This window comes from Lepisosteus platostomus, chromosome 5 (genome assembly GCF_059453375.1).
Source record: "Lepisosteus platostomus isolate fLepPlt1 chromosome 5, fLepPlt1.hap1, whole genome shotgun sequence".
Lineage (NCBI taxonomy): Eukaryota > Metazoa > Chordata > Actinopteri > Semionotiformes > Lepisosteidae > Lepisosteus > Lepisosteus platostomus.
This window is the reverse complement of record NC_142615.1, coordinates 43,447,796-43,467,703: the sequence shown is the minus strand read 5'-3', so window position 1 is coordinate 43,467,703 and position 19,908 is coordinate 43,447,796. Positions and strand designations below refer to the sequence as shown.

At 41.7% G+C, this 19,908-nt stretch overlaps 1 protein-coding gene and 11 non-coding genes across 12 annotated transcripts in view; all 12 read left to right on the top strand.

The window, feature by feature from the left end:
* LOC148666845 (zona pellucida sperm-binding protein 3-like) overlaps nt 1–19,908 on the top strand; it is a 779,162-nt gene that overhangs the window by 588,594 nt on the left and 170,660 nt on the right. The window lies entirely within an intron of this gene.
* On the top strand, nt 1,100–1,171 carry trnaw-cca (transfer RNA tryptophan (anticodon CCA)). Its single transcript has one exon. It is a non-coding gene; the product is annotated as a tRNA-Trp (tRNA).
* Nucleotides 2,816–2,889, top strand: trnan-guu (transfer RNA asparagine (anticodon GUU)). The gene has a single exon. It is a non-coding gene; the product is annotated as a tRNA-Asn (tRNA).
* Nucleotides 4,330–4,401, top strand: trnaw-cca (transfer RNA tryptophan (anticodon CCA)). Its single transcript has one exon. It is a non-coding gene; the product is annotated as a tRNA-Trp (tRNA).
* Nucleotides 6,046–6,119, top strand: trnan-guu (transfer RNA asparagine (anticodon GUU)). Its single transcript has one exon. It is a non-coding gene; the product is annotated as a tRNA-Asn (tRNA).
* Nucleotides 7,560–7,631, top strand: trnaw-cca (transfer RNA tryptophan (anticodon CCA)). The gene has a single exon. It is a non-coding gene; the product is annotated as a tRNA-Trp (tRNA).
* Nucleotides 9,276–9,349, top strand: trnan-guu (transfer RNA asparagine (anticodon GUU)). Its single transcript has one exon. It is a non-coding gene; the product is annotated as a tRNA-Asn (tRNA).
* trnaw-cca (transfer RNA tryptophan (anticodon CCA)) lies at nt 10,790–10,861 on the top strand. The gene has a single exon. It is a non-coding gene; the product is annotated as a tRNA-Trp (tRNA).
* trnaw-cca (transfer RNA tryptophan (anticodon CCA)) lies at nt 14,005–14,076 on the top strand. Its single transcript has one exon. It is a non-coding gene; the product is annotated as a tRNA-Trp (tRNA).
* On the top strand, nt 15,721–15,794 carry trnan-guu (transfer RNA asparagine (anticodon GUU)). Its single transcript has one exon. It is a non-coding gene; the product is annotated as a tRNA-Asn (tRNA).
* Nucleotides 17,235–17,306, top strand: trnaw-cca (transfer RNA tryptophan (anticodon CCA)). Its single transcript has one exon. It is a non-coding gene; the product is annotated as a tRNA-Trp (tRNA).
* trnan-guu (transfer RNA asparagine (anticodon GUU)) lies at nt 18,951–19,024 on the top strand. The gene has a single exon. It is a non-coding gene; the product is annotated as a tRNA-Asn (tRNA).

The following is a 19,908-nucleotide window of genomic DNA, read 5'->3' as shown; positions in this document are numbered from 1 at the left end:
TAATTTTAACATAAATGTAAACATACATGCTGTACAATCTATGCTGTACAATCAAACACAGGTATATTTTGAGTCTCATGCTGATCGTCCTGTGGATCCAAAAGAAAATGTTAAAGCTGATACATTTTCGATTGGAATTTGCATCTAGCTACAACGTCCCTGGATAAGAGATTTTATTAGGTGCGTGCAATCGGTATCTTTTACTTTATGTATGGTAGTGGAAATAGTTTTTAAAATGTTTTCTAAAGAAGATTGTATTGCCAGGACCTGCCTTTAGCGCTCAGTAGCGATGACGCTGTTGATATAGATGGAGAAGAAATGTAAGATGAATTGATGATCTAAGCTAAAATAGCCCTAACACGCCTCCTGTAACAGTGTTTGTATTCATAGCAAGTAATATATTTTTTCAAACCCGAACGTTGCTTTTGCATTAAGTGTTATGTAACCATTAGCGGTTTCGGTAGCTTCTGAAGAGCGCACTTTTCCAAACTGAAGCCTATAAGAACATTATTCAAGACACACCATGGCCCAGAATCGTGCATCGGGACAAAGATTAACATCCATTGAAAGTACTCCCAAATAAAAGATTTGACCGAAAAATTAAAAGAGTAGGCAAGTATTAAAACAAAACCATAACTTCTTGACTTCCAATCTCTTTCCTGGTTCAGGCCATGTAAAATGACATATTCAGTGGACTCATGCCGAGGTTGTGAGTTTAAGCCTCACCTGGAGCAGCCTGGTTTTCTGTCTTGACAGGTAAACAGTGTTTTGTGTTATTTGCTAAATGGAGAGAGGATTCTGTGTTAATTGTGCTCCTCCTGGGAGAGGTCAAGATGAGAAGTTCACCAGGCTGGTGGTAAATATCCTGTCCAGGAATATCGGGGCTGTAGGGGGTCAGATCTATAGATGTAGTAAACACATTAGTGGAGACGGTGTGTCTGCTCTCCGTGAGAGAGCCGGGCGCGAAGAATAATCTGTGGTCTGGGAAGAAGAGACCCTCGTTGGAAGAGCGGCGCTCCTCACAGGAGAGAATGAAAACAATCTTTTTCAGGGACGCTGATTTTTCTCTTTGGGTGAATTAAAAGCACTTGTCGCAAGTGACCTCGTGGCGCAACGGTAGCGCGTCTGACTCCAGATCAGAAGGTTGCGTGTTCAAATCACGTCGAGGTCAGCTGATGTGTTTGCAGGTGCTGCTGGTGCCGAACCCGGAATTTACACCATGCGGTCGGGTTTTAGCTGTACACCACCTAGGTAATCCGAATGAAGTAACAGAACAGTACAGAACACCCAGTCAGGATCTTATGCAGCATTTCATCTTGAACACGACAAGAGAAAAGGCACACTGCACATCTGCGAAACAGCACATCCGACTTTAGAGACAGTGACATCAGAGAATGGAAGTTTCAAACCGCTTTTCTGTTACAGGTTCAAGCAAACCTGAAAGTTAGGGAGTGTTTGGTCACTTTTGTATGAAAAAGTGTCTGAAGCCTGTAATTATAATTTGCCCTTCTTTTAATTGTGGTTGAAATCCACTCCCATGTACCAAGACCTTACAGTATATTCATGTTTACTTAAATGACTAACTATTGGACTATTGGACATTAGTTGGTGTTTTTTTTTGTTGTAACGATTTGCTATTTCATGCAGGAAAGAAAGGAACCCAGACCCAACGTTTGCTTTCAGGTGGGGTTCATTTACATAACAGACATCTATTTCTGAGGAGCCTGATTTGAATCACACAACCCTGGTAGAAGTCGAATCGACAATCTTATAAACCGAAATCAGACGCGTTATCCATTAAACCACTAGCCCGTCACGTAAATTAATTGCACCATGGTGAGTTCAGTGCCGCTACTAGTAATACCCCACCCCCATCTTAAATTTCTAAGTGAGAAACGTGTTTTCTACATTTTTTTTTAGTTTTAAAAAATCATCACTTTTAAGCAGACAAAGCCTTTATGTGTCGCTCTGAATTTCTAATTGATTTAGAATTCCAAGACAAAAGCGTTTCGTTCCACAGCGGCGTGAAATGATCACGTCTTGCACTCTACTTCTCTCTAGTAGTAAAGCAGATCTTGCTTGGTGAGCATTTGCTCCGGTAAATTAGGTCACTTTTCATGTTAACTCACTTCTTCTAAACACAACAATTCCCGGTGCATGTTTTCTCCATGAAAAAAAGACATGTGCATGTGCATGTTTTCCCTTGCATGTTTTCCCTTACATGATTTCTCGTTTTGTTTCATCAAAGTGTACAGAAAGAAGAAAGAAAGGAAAAGTGTCGTTAATGAACTCTGTCCCCCTTGGGAGATGTCAAGCGCATTGGACATGAAAAGTGCCCAATAAAAGCCATTTCTCTTCATTTCTCTTACGGTCAGGGCTCCTGTTCCGTGTAAAGGAGGCAGCTTGCTCAGCCGGCAGACTCAGGGCTTCGTGAACGCAGATGGCTCAGAGCGGTGTGTCCAAGCGGCTATAAAAGAGGAGAATTCTGCCGGCACCGTAGCTGAGTCGGTTTAAGTACCTGTCTCGTTAACTGGAGATCCGGGCTCCACATCCCAGCTGTGCCTTTCTTCCTGTCTTTTTGTGCAGAAACTACCATCTTGGACAACCGCATAGGGCTTGATTTAGTTTAAAGCATGAATGAATACATTTCCTTTCTGCAACAACTTGATTTTCAAGAAATTCATACAGCTTGTGAAAAATGAAATGTAATTCTTGGCTATCAGAGCAGTAGGAATATTGCCGACTGGCAAGAAAATGCAAGCAATGTTTATTTTTTGACCGGAAAGGTGCGAATGGAGAAAGGCCTCTCTCATCAGTCTCTGTGGCGCAATCGGCGAGCGCGTTCGGCTGTTAACTGAAAGGTTGGTGGTTCAAGCCCACCCAGGGACGATCTCCTTATTATTGTCAATGTAAACACTGTCTCCGCTGAAGCCGAAACCTTAACCCTCTTTATATTTGCAGAAAATGCGAGTCTTTTGCCCGTGTCCAACAACAACACTTGAGACCGGGGAAGTCCAATAGTGATCAACACCGCAACTCCCCAGAAATCCATATTCACCCTTGGAAAAGTATCTTTGAATGGCTGGTGGGAGATATCATTTATACTCCTGTTGCGTCCTCTGCTAAAAGAGTTTAGAAATACAACGCAGATTTGTTTGAGAATTTGACAAGCACTGTTACAGTACGTTAGCACTGTGAAGTTGGATGTTGATATTTTGATATATTTACCTTAATTTTAACATAAATGTAAACATACATGCTGTACAATCTATGCTGTACAATCAAACACAGGTATATTTTGAGTCTCATGCTGATCGTCCTGTGGATCCAAAAGAAAATGTTAAAGCTGATACATTTTCGATTGGAATTTGCATCTAGCTACAACGTCCCTGGATAAGAGATTTTATTAGGTGCGTGCAATCGGTATCTTTTACTTTATGTATGGTAGTGGAAATAGTTTTTAAAATGTTTTCTAAAGAAGATTGTATTGCCAGGACCTGCCTTTAGCGCTCAGTAGCGATGACGCTGTTGATATAGATGGAGAAGAAATGTAAGATGAATTGATGATCTAAGCTAAAATAGCCCTAACACGCCTCCTGTAACAGTGTTTGTATTCATAGCAAGTAATATATTTTTTCAAACCCGAACGTTGCTTTTGCATTAAGTGTTATGTAACCATTAGCGGTTTCGGTAGCTTCTGAAGAGCGCACTTTTCCAAACTGAAGCCTATAAGAACATTATTCAAGACACACCATGGCCCAGAATCGTGCATCGGGACAAAGATTAACATCCATTGAAAGTACTCCCAAATAAAAGATTTGACCGAAAAATTAAAAGAGTAGGCAAGTATTAAAACAAAACCATAACTTCTTGACTTCCAATCTCTTTCCTGGTTCAGGCCATGTAAAATAACATATTCAGTGGACTCATGCCGAGGTTGTGAGTTTAAGCCTCACCTGGAGCAGCCTGGTTTTCTGTCTTGACAGGTAAACAGTGTTTTGTGTTATTTGCTAAATGGAGAGAGGATTCTGTGTTAATTGTGCTCCTCCTGGGAGAGGTCAAGATGAGAAGTTCACCAGGCTGGTGGTAAATATCCTGTCCAGGAATATCGGGGCTGTAGGGGGTCAGATCTATAGATGTAGTAAACACATTAGTGGAGACGGTGTGTCTGCTCTCCGTGAGAGAGCCGGGCGGGAAGAATAATCTGTGGTCTGGGAAGAAGAGACCCTCGTTGGAAGAGCGGCGCTCCTCACAGGAGAGAATGAAAACAATCTTTTTCAGGGACGCTGATTTTTCTCTTTGGGTGAATTAAAAGCACTTGTCGCAAGTGACCTCGTGGCGCAACGGTAGCACGTCTGACTCCAGATCAGAAGGTTGCGTGTTCAAATCACGTCGAGGTCAGCTGATGTGTTTGCAGGTGCTGCTGGTGCCGAACCCGGAATTTACACCATGCGGTCGGGTTTTAGCTGTACACCACCTAGGTAATCCGAATGAAGTAACAGAACAGTACAGAACACCCAGTCAGGATCTTATGCAGCATTTCATCTTGAACACGACAAGAGAAAAGGCACACTGCACATCCGCGAAACAGCACATCCGACTTTAGAGACAGTGACATCAGAGAATGGAAGTTTCAAACCGCTTTTCTGTTACAGGTTCAAGCAAACCTGAAAGTTAGGGAGTGTTTGGTCACTTTTGTATGAAAAAGTGTCTGAAGCCTGTAATTATAATTTGCCCTTCTTTTAATTGTGGTTGAAATCCACTCCCATGTACCAAGACCTTACAGTATATTCATGTTTACTTAAATGACTAACTATTGGACTATTAGACATTAGTTGGTGTTTTTTTTTGTTGTAACGATTTGCTATTTCATGCAGGAAAGAAAGGAACCCAGACCCAACGTTTGCTTTCAGGTGGGGTTCATTTACATAACAGACATCTATTTCTGAGGAGCCTGATTTGAATCACACAACCCTGGTAGAAGTCGAATCGACAATCTTATAAACCGAAATCAGACGCGTTATCCATTAAACCACTAGCCCGTCACGTAAATTAATTGCACCATGGTGAGTTCAGTGCCGCTACTAGTAATACCCCACCCCCATCTTAAATTTCTAAGTGAGAAACGTGTTTTCTACATTTTTTTTTAGTTTTAAAAAATCATCACTTTTAAGCAGACAAAGCCTTTATGTGTCGCTCTGAATTTCTAATTGATTTAGAATTCCAAGACAAAAGCGTTTCGTTCCACAGCGGCGTGAAATGATCACGTCTTGCACTCTACTTCTCTCTAGTAGTAAAGCAGATCTTGCTTGGTGAGCATTTGCTCCGGTAAATTAGGTCACTTTTCATGTTAACTCACTTCTTCTAAACACAACATTTCCCGGTGCATGTTTTCTCCATGAAAAAAAGACATGTGCATGTGCATGTTTTCCCTTGCATGTTTTCCCTTACATGATTTCTCGTTTTGTTTCATCAAAGTGTACAGAAAGAAGAAAGAAAGGAAAAGTGTCGTTAATGAACTCTGTCCCCCTTGGGAGATGTCAAGCGCATTGGACATGAAAAGTGCCCAATAAAAGCCATTTCTCTTCATTTCTCTTACGGTCAGGGCTCCTGTTCCGTGTAAAGGAGGCAGCTTGCTCAGCCGGCAGACTCAGGGCTTCGTGAACGCAGATGGCTCAGAGCGGTGTGTCCAAGCGGCTATAAAAGAGGAGAATTCTGCCGGCACCGTAGCTGAGTCGGTTTAAGTACCTGTCTCGTTAACTGGAGATCCGGGCTCCACATCCCAGCTGTGCCTTTCTTCCTGTCTTTTTGTGCAGAAACTACCATCTTGGACAACCGCATAGGGCTTGATTTAGTTTAAAGCATGAATGAATACATTTCCTTTCTGCAACAACTTGATTTTCAAGAAATTCATACAGCTTGTGAAAAATGAAATGTAATTCTTGGCTATCAGAGCAGTAGGAATATTGCCGACTGGCAAGAAAATGCAAGCAATGTTTATTTTTTGACCGGAAAGGTGCGAATGGAGAAAGGCCTCTCTCATCAGTCTCTGTGGCGCAATCGGCGAGCGCGTTCGGCTGTTAACTGAAAGGTTGGTGGTTCAAGCCCACCCAGGGACGATCTCCTTATTATTGTCAATGTAAACACTGTCTCCGCTGAAGCCGAAACCTTAACCCTCTTTATATTTGCAGAAAATGCGAGTCTTTTGCCCGTGTCCAACAACAACACTTGAGACCGGGGAAGTCCAATAGTGATCAACACCGCAACTCCCCAGAAATCCATATTCACCCTTGGAAAAGTATCTTTGAATGGCTGGTGGGAGATATCATTTATACTCCTGTTGCGTCCTCTGCTAAAAGAGTTTAGAAATACAACGCAGATTTGTTTGAGAATTTGACAAGCACTGTTACAGTACGTTAGCACTGTGAAGTTGGATGTTGATATTTTGATATATTTACCTTAATTTTAACATAAATGTAAACATACATGCTGTACAATCTATGCTGTACAATCAAACACAGGTATATTTTGAGTCTCATGCTGATCGTCCTGTGGATCCAAAAGAAAATGTTAAAGCTGATACATTTTCGATTGGAATTTGCATCTAGCTACAACGTCCCTGGATAAGAGATTTTATTAGGTGCGTGCAATCGGTATCTTTTACTTTATGTATGGTAGTGGAAATAGTTTTTAAAATGTTTTCTAAAGAAGATTGTATTGCCAGGACCTGCCTTTAGCGCTCAGTAGCGATGACGCTGTTGATATAGATGGAGAAGAAATGTAAGATGAATTGATGATCTAAGCTAAAATAGCCCTAACACGCCTCCTGTAACAGTGTTTGTATTCATAGCAAGTAATATATTTTTTCAAACCCGAACGTTGCTTTTGCATTAAGTGTTATGTAACCATTAGCGGTTTCGGTAGCTTCTGAAGAGCGCACTTTTCCAAACTGAAGCCTATAAGAACATTATTCAAGACACACCATGGCCCAGAATCGTGCATCGGGACAAAGATTAACATCCATTGAAAGTACTCCCAAATAAAAGATTTGACCGAAAAATTAAAAGAGTAGGCAAGTATTAAAACAAAACCATAACTTCTTGACTTCCAATCTCTTTCCTGGTTCAGGCCATGTAAAATAACATATTCAGTGGACTCATGCCGAGGTTGTGAGTTTAAGCCTCACCTGGAGCAGCCTGGTTTTCTGTCTTGACAGGTAAACAGTGTTTTGTGTTATTTGCTAAATGGAGAGAGGATTCTGTGTTAATTGTGCTCCTCCTGGGAGAGGTCAAGATGAGAAGTTCACCAGGCTGGTGGTAAATATCCTGTCCAGGAATATCGGGGCTGTAGGGGGTCAGATCTATAGATGTAGTAAACACATTAGTGGAGACGGTGTGTCTGCTCTCCGTGAGAGAGCCGGGCGGGAAGAATAATCTGTGGTCTGGGAAGAAGAGACCCTCGTTGGAAGAGCGGCGCTCCTCACAGGAGAGAATGAAAACAATCTTTTTCAGGGACGCTGATTTTTCTCTTTGGGTGAATTAAAAGCACTTGTCGCAAGTGACCTCGTGGCGCAACGGTAGCACGTCTGACTCCAGATCAGAAGGTTGCGTGTTCAAATCACGTCGAGGTCAGCTGATGTGTTTGCAGGTGCTGCTGGTGCCGAACCCGGAATTTACACCATGCGGTCGGGTTTTAGCTGTACACCACCTAGGTAATCCGAATGAAGTAACAGAACAGTACAGAACACCCAGTCAGGATCTTATGCAGCATTTCATCTTGAACACGACAAGAGAAAAGGCACACTGCACATCCGCGAAACAGCACATCCGACTTTAGAGACAGTGACATCAGAGAATGGAAGTTTCAAACCGCTTTTCTGTTACAGGTTCAAGCAAACCTGAAAGTTAGGGAGTGTTTGGTCACTTTTGTATGAAAAAGTGTCTGAAGCCTGTAATTATAATTTGCCCTTCTTTTAATTGTGGTTGAAATCCACTCCCATGTACCAAGACCTTACAGTATATTCATGTTTACTTAAATGACTAACTATTGGACTATTAGACATTAGTTGGTGTTTTTTTTTGTTGTAACGATTTGCTATTTCATGCAGGAAAGAAAGGAACCCAGACCCAACGTTTGCTTTCAGGTGGGGTTCATTTACATAACAGACATCTATTTCTGAGGAGCCTGATTTGAATCACACAACCCTGGTAGAAGTCGAATCGACAATCTTATAAACCGAAATCAGACGCGTTATCCATTAAACCACTAGCCCGTCACGTAAATTAATTGCACCATGGTGAGTTCAGTGCCGCTACTAGTAATACCCCACCCCCATCTTAAATTTCTAAGTGAGAAACGTGTTTTCTACATTTTTTTTTAGTTTTAAAAAATCATCACTTTTAAGCAGACAAAGCCTTTATGTGTCGCTCTGAATTTCTAATTGATTTAGAATTCCAAGACAAAAGCGTTTCGTTCCACAGCGGCGTGAAATGATCACGTCTTGCACTCTACTTCTCTCTAGTAGTAAAGCAGATCTTGCTTGGTGAGCATTTGCTCCGGTAAATTAGGTCACTTTTCATGTTAACTCACTTCTTCTAAACACAACATTTCCCGGTGCATGTTTTCTCCATGAAAAAAAGACATGTGCATGTGCATGTTTTCCCTTGCATGTTTTCCCTTACATGATTTCTCGTTTTGTTTCATCAAAGTGTACAGAAAGAAGAAAGAAAGGAAAAGTGTCGTTAATGAACTCTGTCCCCCTTGGGAGATGTCAAGCGCATTGGACATGAAAAGTGCCCAATAAAAGCCATTTCTCTTCATTTCTCTTACGGTCAGGGCTCCTGTTCCGTGTAAAGGAGGCAGCTTGCTCAGCCGGCAGACTCAGGGCTTCGTGAACGCAGATGGCTCAGAGCGGTGTGTCCAAGCGGCTATAAAAGAGGAGAATTCTGCCGGCACCGTAGCTGAGTCGGTTTAAGTACCTGTCTCGTTAACTGGAGATCCGGGCTCCACATCCCAGCTGTGCCTTTCTTCCTGTCTTTTTGTGCAGAAACTACCATCTTGGACAACCGCATAGGGCTTGATTTAGTTTAAAGCATGAATGAATACATTTCCTTTCTGCAACAACTTGATTTTCAAGAAATTCATACAGCTTGTGAAAAATGAAATGTAATTCTTGGCTATCAGAGCAGTAGGAATATTGCCGACTGGCAAGAAAATGCAAGCAATGTTTATTTTTTGACCGGAAAGGTGCGAATGGAGAAAGGCCTCTCTCATCAGTCTCTGTGGCGCAATTGGCGAGCGCGTTCGGCTGTTAACTGAAAGGTTGGTGGTTCAAGCCCACCCAGGGACGATCTCCTTATTATTGTCAATGTAAACACTGTCTCCGCTGAAGCCGAAACCTTAACCCTCTTTATATTTGCAGAAAATGCGAGTCTTTTGCCCGTGTCCAACAACAACACTTGAGACCGGGGAAGTCCAATAGTGATCAACACCGCAACTCCCCAGAAATCCATATTCACCCTTGGAAAAGTATCTTTGAATGGCTGGTGGGAGATATCATTTATACTCCTGTTGCGTCCTCTGCTAAAAGAGTTTAGAAATACAACGCAGATTTGTTTGAGAATTTGACAAGCACTGTTACAGTACGTTAGCACTGTGAAGTTGGATGTTGATATTTTGATATATTTACCTTAATTTTAACATAAATGTAAACATACATGCTGTACAATCTATGCTGTACAATCAAACACAGGTATATTTTGAGTCTCATGCTGATCGTCCTGTGGATCCAAAAGAAAATGTTAAAGCTGATACATTTTCGATTGGAATTTGCATCTAGCTACAACGTCCCTGGATAAGAGATTTTATTAGGTGCGTGCAATCGGTATCTTTTACTTTATGTATGGTAGTGGAAATAGTTTTTAAAATGTTTTCTAAAGAAGATTGTATTGCCAGGACCTGCCTTTAGCGCTCAGTAGCGATGACGCTGTTGATATAGATGGAGAAGAAATGTAAGATGAATTGATGATCTAAGCTAAAATAGCCCTAACACGCCTCCTGTAACAGTGTTTGTATTCATAGCAAGTAATATATTTTTTCAAACCCGAACGTTGCTTTTGCATTAAGTGTTATGTAACCATTAGCGGTTTCGGTAGCTTCTGAAGAGCGCACTTTTCCAAACTGAAGCCTATAAGAACATTATTCAAGACACACCATGGCCCAGAATCGTGCATCGGGACAAAGATTAACATCCATTGAAAGTACTCCCAAATAAAAGATTTGACCGAAAAATTAAAAGAGTAGGCAAGTATTAAAACAAAACCATAACTTCTTGACTTCCAATCTCTTTCCTGGTTCAGGCCATGTAAAATAACATATTCAGTGGACTCATGCCGAGGTTGTGAGTTTAAGCCTCACCTGGAGCAGCCTGGTTTTCTGTCTTGACAGGTAAACAGTGTTTTGTGTTATTTGCTAAATGGAGAGAGGATTCTGTGTTAATTGTGCTCCTCCTGGGAGAGGTCAAGATGAGAAGTTCACCAGGCTGGTGGTAAATATCCTGTCCAGGAATATCGGGGCTGTAGGGGGTCAGATCTATAGATGTAGTAAACACATTAGTGGAGACGGTGTGTCTGCTCTCCGTGAGAGAGCCGGGCGGGAAGAATAATCTGTGGTCTGGGAAGAAGAGACCCTCGTTGGAAGAGCGGCGCTCCTCACAGGAGAGAATGAAAACAATCTTTTTCAGGGACGCTGATTTTTCTCTTTGGGTGAATTAAAAGCACTTGTCGCAAGTGACCTCGTGGCGCAACGGTAGCACGTCTGACTCCAGATCAGAAGGTTGCGTGTTCAAATCACGTCGAGGTCAGCTGATGTGTTTGCAGGTGCTGCTGGTGCCGAACCCGGAATTTACACCATGCGGTCGGGTTTTAGCTGTACACCACCTAGGTAATCCGAATGAAGTAACAGAACAGTACAGAACACCCAGTCAGGATCTTATGCAGCATTTCATCTTGAACACGACAAGAGAAAAGGCACACTGCACATCCGCGAAACAGCACATCCGACTTTAGAGACAGTGACATCAGAGAATGGAAGTTTCAAACCGCTTTTCTGTTACAGGTTCAAGCAAACCTGAAAGTTAGGGAGTGTTTGGTCACTTTTGTATGAAAAAGTGTCTGAAGCCTGTAATTATAATTTGCCCTTCTTTTAATTGTGGTTGAAATCCACTCCCATGTACCAAGACCTTACAGTATATTCATGTTTACTTAAATGACTAACTATTGGACTATTGGACATTAGTTGGTGTTTTTTTTTGTTGTAACGATTTGCTATTTCATGCAGGAAAGAAAGGAACCCAGACCCAACGTTTGCTTTCAGGTGGGGTTCATTTACATAACAGACATCTATTTCTGAGGAGCCTGATTTGAATCACACAACCCTGGTAGAAGTCGAATCGACAATCTTATAAACCGAAATCAGACGCGTTATCCATTAAACCACTAGCCCGTCACGTAAATTAATTGCACCATGGTGAGTTCAGTGCCGCTACTAGTAATACCCCACCCCCATCTTAAATTTCTAAGTGAGAAACGTGTTTTCTACATTTTTTTTTAGTTTTAAAAAATCATCACTTTTAAGCAGACAAAGCCTTTATGTGTCGCTCTGAATTTCTAATTGATTTAGAATTCCAAGACAAAAGCGTTTCGTTCCACAGCGGCGTGAAATGATCACGTCTTGCACTCTACTTCTCTCTAGTAGTAAAGCAGATCTTGCTTGGTGAGCATTTGCTCCGGTAAATTAGGTCACTTTTCATGTTAACTCACTTCTTCTAAACACAACATTTCCCGGTGCATGTTTTCTCCATGAAAAAAAGACATGTGCATGTGCATGTTTTCCCTTGCATGTTTTCCCTTACATGATTTCTCGTTTTGTTTCATCAAAGTGTACAGAAAGAAGAAAGAAAGGAAAAGTGTCGTTAATGAACTCTGTCCCCCTTGGGAGATGTCAAGCGCATTGGACATGAAAAGTGCCCAATAAAAGCCATTTCTCTTCATTTCTCTTACGGTCAGGGCTCCTGTTCCGTGTAAAGGAGGCAGCTTGCTCAGCCGGCAGACTCAGGGCTTCGTGAACGCAGATGGCTCAGAGCGGTGTGTCCAAGCGGCTATAAAAGAGGAGAATTCTGCCGGCACCGTAGCTGAGTCGGTTTAAGTACCTGTCTCGTTAACTGGAGATCCGGGCTCCACATCCCAGCTGTGCCTTTCTTCCTGTCTTTTTGTGCAGAAACTACCATCTTGGACAACCGCATAGGGCTTGATTTAGTTTAAAGCATGAATGAATACATTTCCTTTCTGCAACAACTTGATTTTCAAGAAATTCATACAGCTTGTGAAAAATGAAATGTAATTCTTGGCTATCAGAGCAGTAGGAATATTGCCGACTGGCAAGAAAATGCAAGCAATGTTTATTTTTTGACCGGAAAGGTGCGAATGGAGAAAGGCCTCTCTCATCAGTCTCTGTGGCGCGAGCGCGTTCGGCTGTTAACTGAAAGGTTGGTGGTTCAAGCCCACCCAGGGACGATCTCCTTATTATTGTCAATGTAAACACTGTCTCCGCTGAAGCCGAAACCTTAACCCTCTTTATATTTGCAGAAAATGCGAGTCTTTTGCCCGTGTCCAACAACAACACTTGAGACCGGGGAAGTCCAATAGTGATCAACACCGCAACTCCCCAGAAATCCATATTCACCCTTGGAAAAGTATCTTTGAATGGCTGGTGGGAGATATCATTTATACTCCTGTTGCGTCCTCTGCTAAAAGAGTTTAGAAATACAACGCAGATTTGTTTGAGAATTTGACAAGCACTGTTACAGTACGTTAGCACTGTGAAGTTGGATGTTGATATTTTGATATATTTACCTTAATTTTAACATAAATGTAAACATACATGCTGTACAATCTATGCTGTACAATCAAACACAGGTATATTTTGAGTCTCATGCTGATCGTCCTGTGGATCCAAAAGAAAATGTTAAAGCTGATACATTTTCGATTGGAATTTGCATCTAGCTACAACGTCCCTGGATAAGAGATTTTATTAGGTGCGTGCAATCGGTATCTTTTACTTTATGTATGGTAGTGGAAATAGTTTTTAAAATGTTTTCTAAAGAAGATTGTATTGCCAGGACCTGCCTTTAGCGCTCAGTAGCGATGACGCTGTTGATATAGATGGAGAAGAAATGTAAGATGAATTGATGATCTAAGCTAAAATAGCCCTAACACGCCTCCTGTAACAGTGTTTGTATTCATAGCAAGTAATATATTTTTTCAAACCCGAACATAATTAAGTGTTATGTAACCATTAGCGGTTTCGGTAGCTTCTGAAGAGCGCACTTTTCCAAACTGAAGCCTATAAGAACATTATTCAAGACACACCATGGCCCAGAATCGTGCATCGGGACAAAGATTAACATCCATTGAAAGTACTCCCAAATAAAAGATTTGACCGAAAAATTAAAAGAGTAGGCAAGTATTAAAACAAAACCATAACTTCTTGACTTCCAATCTCTTTCCTGGTTCAGGCCATGTAAAATAACATATTCAGTGGACTCATGCCGAGGTTGTGAGTTTAAGCCTCACCTGGAGCAGCCTGGTTTTCTGTCTTGACAGGTAAACAGTGTTTTGTGTTATTTGCTAAATGGAGAGAGGATTCTGTGTTAATTGTGCTCCTCCTGGGAGAGGTCAAGATGAGAAGTTCACCAGGCTGGTGGTAAATATCCTGTCCAGGAATATCGGGGCTGTAGGGGGTCAGATCTATAGATGTAGTAAACACATTAGTGGAGACGGTGTGTCTGCTCTCCGTGAGAGAGCCGGGCGGGAAGAATAATCTGTGGTCTGGGAAGAAGAGACCCTCGTTGGAAGAGCGGCGCTCCTCACAGGAGAGAATGAAAACAATCTTTTTCAGGGACGCTGATTTTTCTCTTTGGGTGAATTAAAAGCACTTGTCGCAAGTGACCTCGTGGCGCAACGGTAGCGCGTCTGACTCCAGATCAGAAGGTTGCGTGTTCAAATCACGTCGAGGTCAGCTGATGTGTTTGCAGGTGCTGCTGGTGCCGAACCCGGAATTTACACCATGCGGTCGGGTTTTAGCTGTACACCACCTAGGTAATCCGAATGAAGTAACAGAACAGTACAGAACACCCAGTCAGGATCTTATGCAGCATTTCATCTTGAACACGACAAGAGAAAAGGCACACTGCACATCTGCGAAACAGCACATCCGACTTTAGAGACAGTGACATCAGAGAATGGAAGTTTCAAACCGCTTTTCTGTTACAGGTTCAAGCAAACCTGAAAGTTAGGGAGTGTTTGGTCACTTTTGTATGAAAAAGTGTCTGAAGCCTGTAATTATAATTTGCCCTTCTTTTAATTGTGGTTGAAATCCACTCCCATGTACCAAGACCTTACAGTATATTCATGTTTACTTAAATGACTAACTATTGGACTATTGGACATTAGTTGGTGTTTTTTTTTGTTGTAACGATTTGCTATTTCATGCAGGAAAGAAAGGAACCCAGACCCAACGTTTGCTTTCAGGTGGGGTTCATTTACATAACAGACATCTATTTCTGAGGAGCCTGATTTGAATCACACAACCCTGGTAGAAGTCGAATCGACAATCTTATAAACCGAAATCAGACGCGTTATCCATTAAACCACTAGCCCGTCACGTAAATTAATTGCACCATGGTGAGTTCAGTGCCGCTACTAGTAATACCCCACCCCCATCTTAAATTTCTAAGTGAGAAACGTGTTTTCTACATTTTTTTTTAGTTTTAAAAAATCATCACTTTTAAGCAGACAAAGCCTTTATGTGTCGCTCTGAATTTCTAATTGATTTAGAATTCCAAGACAAAAGCGTTTCGTTCCACAGCGGCGTGAAATGATCACGTCTTGCACTCTACTTCTCTCTAGTAGTAAAGCAGATCTTGCTTGGTGAGCATTTGCTCCGGTAAATTAGGTCACTTTTCATGTTAACTCACTTCTTCTAAACACAACATTTCCCGGTGCATGTTTTCTCCATGAAAAAAAGACATGTGCATGTGCATGTTTTCCCTTGCATGTTTTCCCTTACATGATTTCTCGTTTTGTTTCATCAAAGTGTACAGAAAGAAGAAAGAAAGGAAAAGTGTCGTTAATGAACTCTGTCCCCCTTGGGAGATGTCAAGCGCATTGGACATGAAAAGTGCCCAATAAAAGCCATTTCTCTTCATTTCTCTTACGGTCAGGGCTCCTGTTCCGTGTAAAGGAGGCAGCTTGCTCAGCCGGCAGACTCAGGGCTTCGTGAACGCAGATGGCTCAGAGCGGTGTGTCCAAGCGGCTATAAAAGAGGAGAATTCTGCCGGCACCGTAGCTGAGTCGGTTTAAGTACCTGTCTCGTTAACTGGAGATCCGGGCTCCACATCCCAGCTGTGCCTTTCTTCCTGTCTTTTTGTGCAGAAACTACCATCTTGGACAACCGCATAGGGCTTGATTTAGTTTAAAGCATGAATGAATACATTTCCTTTCTGCAACAACTTGATTTTCAAGAAATTCATACAGCTTGTGAAAAATGAAATGTAATTCTTGGCTATCAGAGCAGTAGGAATATTGCCGACTGGCAAGAAAATGCAAGCAATGTTTATTTTTTGACCGGAAAGGTGCGAATGGAGAAAGGCCTCTCTCATCAGTCTCTGTGGCGCAATCGGCGAGCGCGTTCGGCTGTTAACTGAAAGGTTGGTGGTTCAAGCCCACCCAGGGACGATCTCCTTATTATTGTCAATGTAAACACTGTCTCCGCTGAAGCCGAAACCTTAACCCTCTTTATATTTGCAGAAAATGCGAGTCTTTTGCCCGTGTCCAACAACAACACTTGAGACCGGGGAAGTCCAATAGTGATCAACACCGCAACTCCCCAGAAATCCATATTCACCCTTGGAAAAGTATCTTTGAATGGCTGGTGGGAGATATCATTTATACTCCTGTTGCGTCCTCTGCTAAAAGAGTTTAGAAATACAACGCAGATTTGTTTGAGAATTTGACAAGCACTGTTACAGTACGTTAGCACTGTGAAGTTGGATGTTGATATTTTGATCTATTTACCTTAATTTTAACATAAATGTAAACATACATGCTGTACAATCTATGCTGTACAATCAAACACAGGTATATTTTGAGTCTCATGCTGATCGTCCTGTGGATCCAAAAGAAAATGTTAAAGCTGATACATTTTCGATTGGAATTTGCATCTAGCTACAACGTCCCTGGATAAGAGATTTTATTAGGTGCGTGCAATCGGTATCTTTTACTTTATGTATGGTAGTGGAAATAGTTTTTAAAATGTTTTCTAAAGAAGATTGTATTGCCAGGACCTGCCTTTAGCGCTCAGTAGCGATGACGCTGTTGATATAGATGGAGAAGAAATGTAAGATGAATTGATGATCTAAGCTAAAATAGCCCTAACACGCCTCCTGTAACAGTGTTTGTATTCATAGCAAGTAATATATTTTTTCAAACCCGAACGTTGCTTTTGCATTAAGTGTTATGTAACCATTAGCGGTTTCGGTAGCTTCTGAAGAGCGCACTTTTCCAAACTGAAGCCTATAAGAACATTATTCAAGACACACCATGGCCCAGAATCGTGCATCGGGACAAAGATTAACATCCATTGAAAGTACTCCCAAATAAAAGATTTGACCGAAAAATTAAAAGAGTAGGCAAGTATTAAAACAAAACCATAACTTCTTGACTTCCAATCTCTTTCCTGGTTCAGGCCATGTAAAATGACATATTCAGTGGACTCATGCCGAGGTTGTGAGTTTAAGCCTCACCTGGAGCAGCCTGGTTTTCTGTCTTGACAGGTAAACAGTGTTTTGTGTTATTTGCTAAATGGAGAGAGGATTCTGTGTTAATTGTGCTCCTCCTGGGAGAGGTCAAGATGAGAAGTTCACCAGGCTGGTGGTAAATATCCTGTCCAGGAATATCGGGGCTGTAGGGGGTCAGATCTATAGATGTAGTAAACACATTAGTGGAGACGGTGTGTCTGCTCTCCGTGAGAGAGCCGGGCGGGAAGAATAATCTGTGGTCTGGGAAGAAGAGACCCTCGTTGGAAGAGCGGCGCTCCTCACAGGAGAGAATGAAAACAATCTTTTTCAGGGACACTGATTTTTCTCTTTGGGTGAATTAAAAGCACTTGTCGCAAGTGACCTCGTGGCGCAACGGTAGCGCGTCTGACTCCAGATCAGAAGGTTGTGTGTTCAAATCACGTCGAGGTCAGCTGATGTGTTTGCAGGTGCTGCTGGTGCCGAACCCGGAATTTACACCATGCGGTCGGGTTTTAGCTGTACACCACCTAGGTAATCCGAATGAAGTAACAGAACAGTACAGAACACCCAGTCAGGATCTTATGCAGCATTTCATCTTGAACACGACAAGAGAAAAGGCACACTGCACATCCGCGAAACAGCACATCCGACTTTAGAGACAGTGACATCAGAGAATGGAAGTTTCAAACCGCTTTTCTGTTACAGGTTCAAGCAAACCTGAAAGTTAGGGAGTGTTTGGTCACTTTTGTATGAAAAAGTGTCTGAAGCCTGTAATTATAATTTGCCCTTCTTTTAATTGTGGTTGAAATCCACTCCCATGTACCAAGACCTTACAGTATATTCATGTTTACTTAAATGACTAACTATTGGACTATTGGACATTAGTTGGTGTTTTTTTTTGTTGTAACGATTTGCTATTTCATGCAGGAAAGAAAGGAACCCAGACCCAACGTTTGCTTTCAGGTGGGGTTCATTTACATAACAGACATCTATTTCTGAGGAGCCTGATTTGAATCACACAACCCTGGTAGAAGTCGAATCGACAATCTTATAAACCGAAATCAGACGCGTTATCCATTAAACCACTAGCCCGTCACATAAATTAATTGCACCATGGTGAGTTCAGTGCCGCTACTAGTAATACCCCACCCCCATCTTAAATTTCTAAGTGAGAAACGTGTTTTCTACATTTTTTTTTAGTTTTAAAAAATCATCACTTTTAAGCAGACAAAGCCTTTATGTGTCGCTCTGAATTTCTAATTGATTTAGAATTCCAAGACAAAAGCGTTTCGTTCCACAGCGGCGTGAAATGATCACGTCTTGCACTCTACTTCTCTCTAGTAGTAAAGCAGATCTTGCTTGGTGAGCATTTGCTCCGGTAAATTAGGTCACTTTTCATGTTAACTCACTTCTTCTAAACACAACATTTCCCGGTGCATGTTTTCTCCATGAAAAAAAGACATGTGCATGTGCATGTTTTCCCTTACATGTTTTCCCTTACATGATTTCTCGTTTTGTTTCATCAAAGTGTACAGAAAGAAGAAAGAAAGGAAAAGTGTCGTTAATGAACTCTGTCCCCCTTGGGAGATGTCAAGCGCATTGGACATGAAAAGTGCCCAATAAAAGCCATTTCTCTTCATTTCTCTTACGGTCAGGGCTCCTGTTCCGTGTAAAGGAGGCAGCTTGCTCAGCCGGCAGACTCAGGGCTTCGTGAACGCAGATGGCTCAGAGCGGTGTGTCCAAGCGGCTATAAAAGAGGAGAATTCTGCCGGCACCGTAGCTGAGTCGGTTTAAGTACCTGTCTCGTTAACTGGAGATCCGGGCTCCACATCCCAGCTGTGCCTTTCTTCCTGTCTTTTTGTGCAGAAACTACCATCTTGGACAACCGCATAGGGCTTGATTTAGTTTAAAGCATGAATGAATACATTTCCTTTCTGCAACAACTTGATTTTCAAGAAATTCATACAGCTTGTGAAAAATGAAATGTAATTCTTGGCTATCAGAGCAGTAGGAATATTGCCGACTGGCAAGAAAATGCAAGCAATGTTTATTTTTTGACCGGAAAGGTGCGAATGGAGAAAGGCCTCTCTCATCAGTCTCTGTGGCGCAATCGGCGAGCGCGTTTGGCTGTTAACTGAAAGGTTGGTGGTTCAAGCCCACCCAGGGACGATCTCCTTATTATTGTCAATGTAAACACTGTCTCCGCTGAAGCCGAAACCTTAACCCTCTTTATATTTGCAGAAAATGCGAGTCTTTTGCCCATGTCCAACAACAACACTTGAGACCGGGGAAGTCCAATAGTGATCAACACCGCAACTCCCCAGAAATCCATATTCACCCTTGGAAAAGTATCTTTGAATGGCTGGTGGGAGATATCATTTATACTCCTGTTGCGTCCTCTGCTAAAAGAGTTTAGAAATACAACGCAGATTTGTTTGAGAATTTGACAAGCACTGTTACAGTACGTTAGCACTGTGAAGTTGGATGTTGATATTTTGATCTATTTACCTTAATTTTAACATAAATGTAAACATACATGCTGTACAATCTATGCTGTACAATCAAACACAGGTATATTTTGAGTCTCATGCTGATCGTCCTGTGGATCCAAAAGAAAATGTTAAAGCTGATACATTTTCGATTGGAATTTGCATCTAGCTACAACGTCCCTGGATAAGAGATTTTATTAGGTGCGTGCAATCGGTATCTTTTACTTTATGTATGGTAGTGGAAATAGTTTTTAAAATGTTTTCTAAAGAAGATTGTATTGCCAGGACCTGCCTTTAGCGCTCAGTAGCGATGACGCTGTTGATATAGATGGAGAAGAAATGTAAGATGAATTGATGATCTAAGCTAAAATAGCCCTAACACGCCTCCTGTAACAGTGTTTGTATTCATAGCAAGTAATATATTTTTTCAAACCCGAACGTTGCTTTTGCATTAAGTGTTATGTAACCATTAGCGGTTTCGGTAGCTTCTGAAGAGCGCACTTTTCCAAACTGAAGCCTATAAGAACATTATTCAAGACACACCATGGCCCAGAATCGTGCATC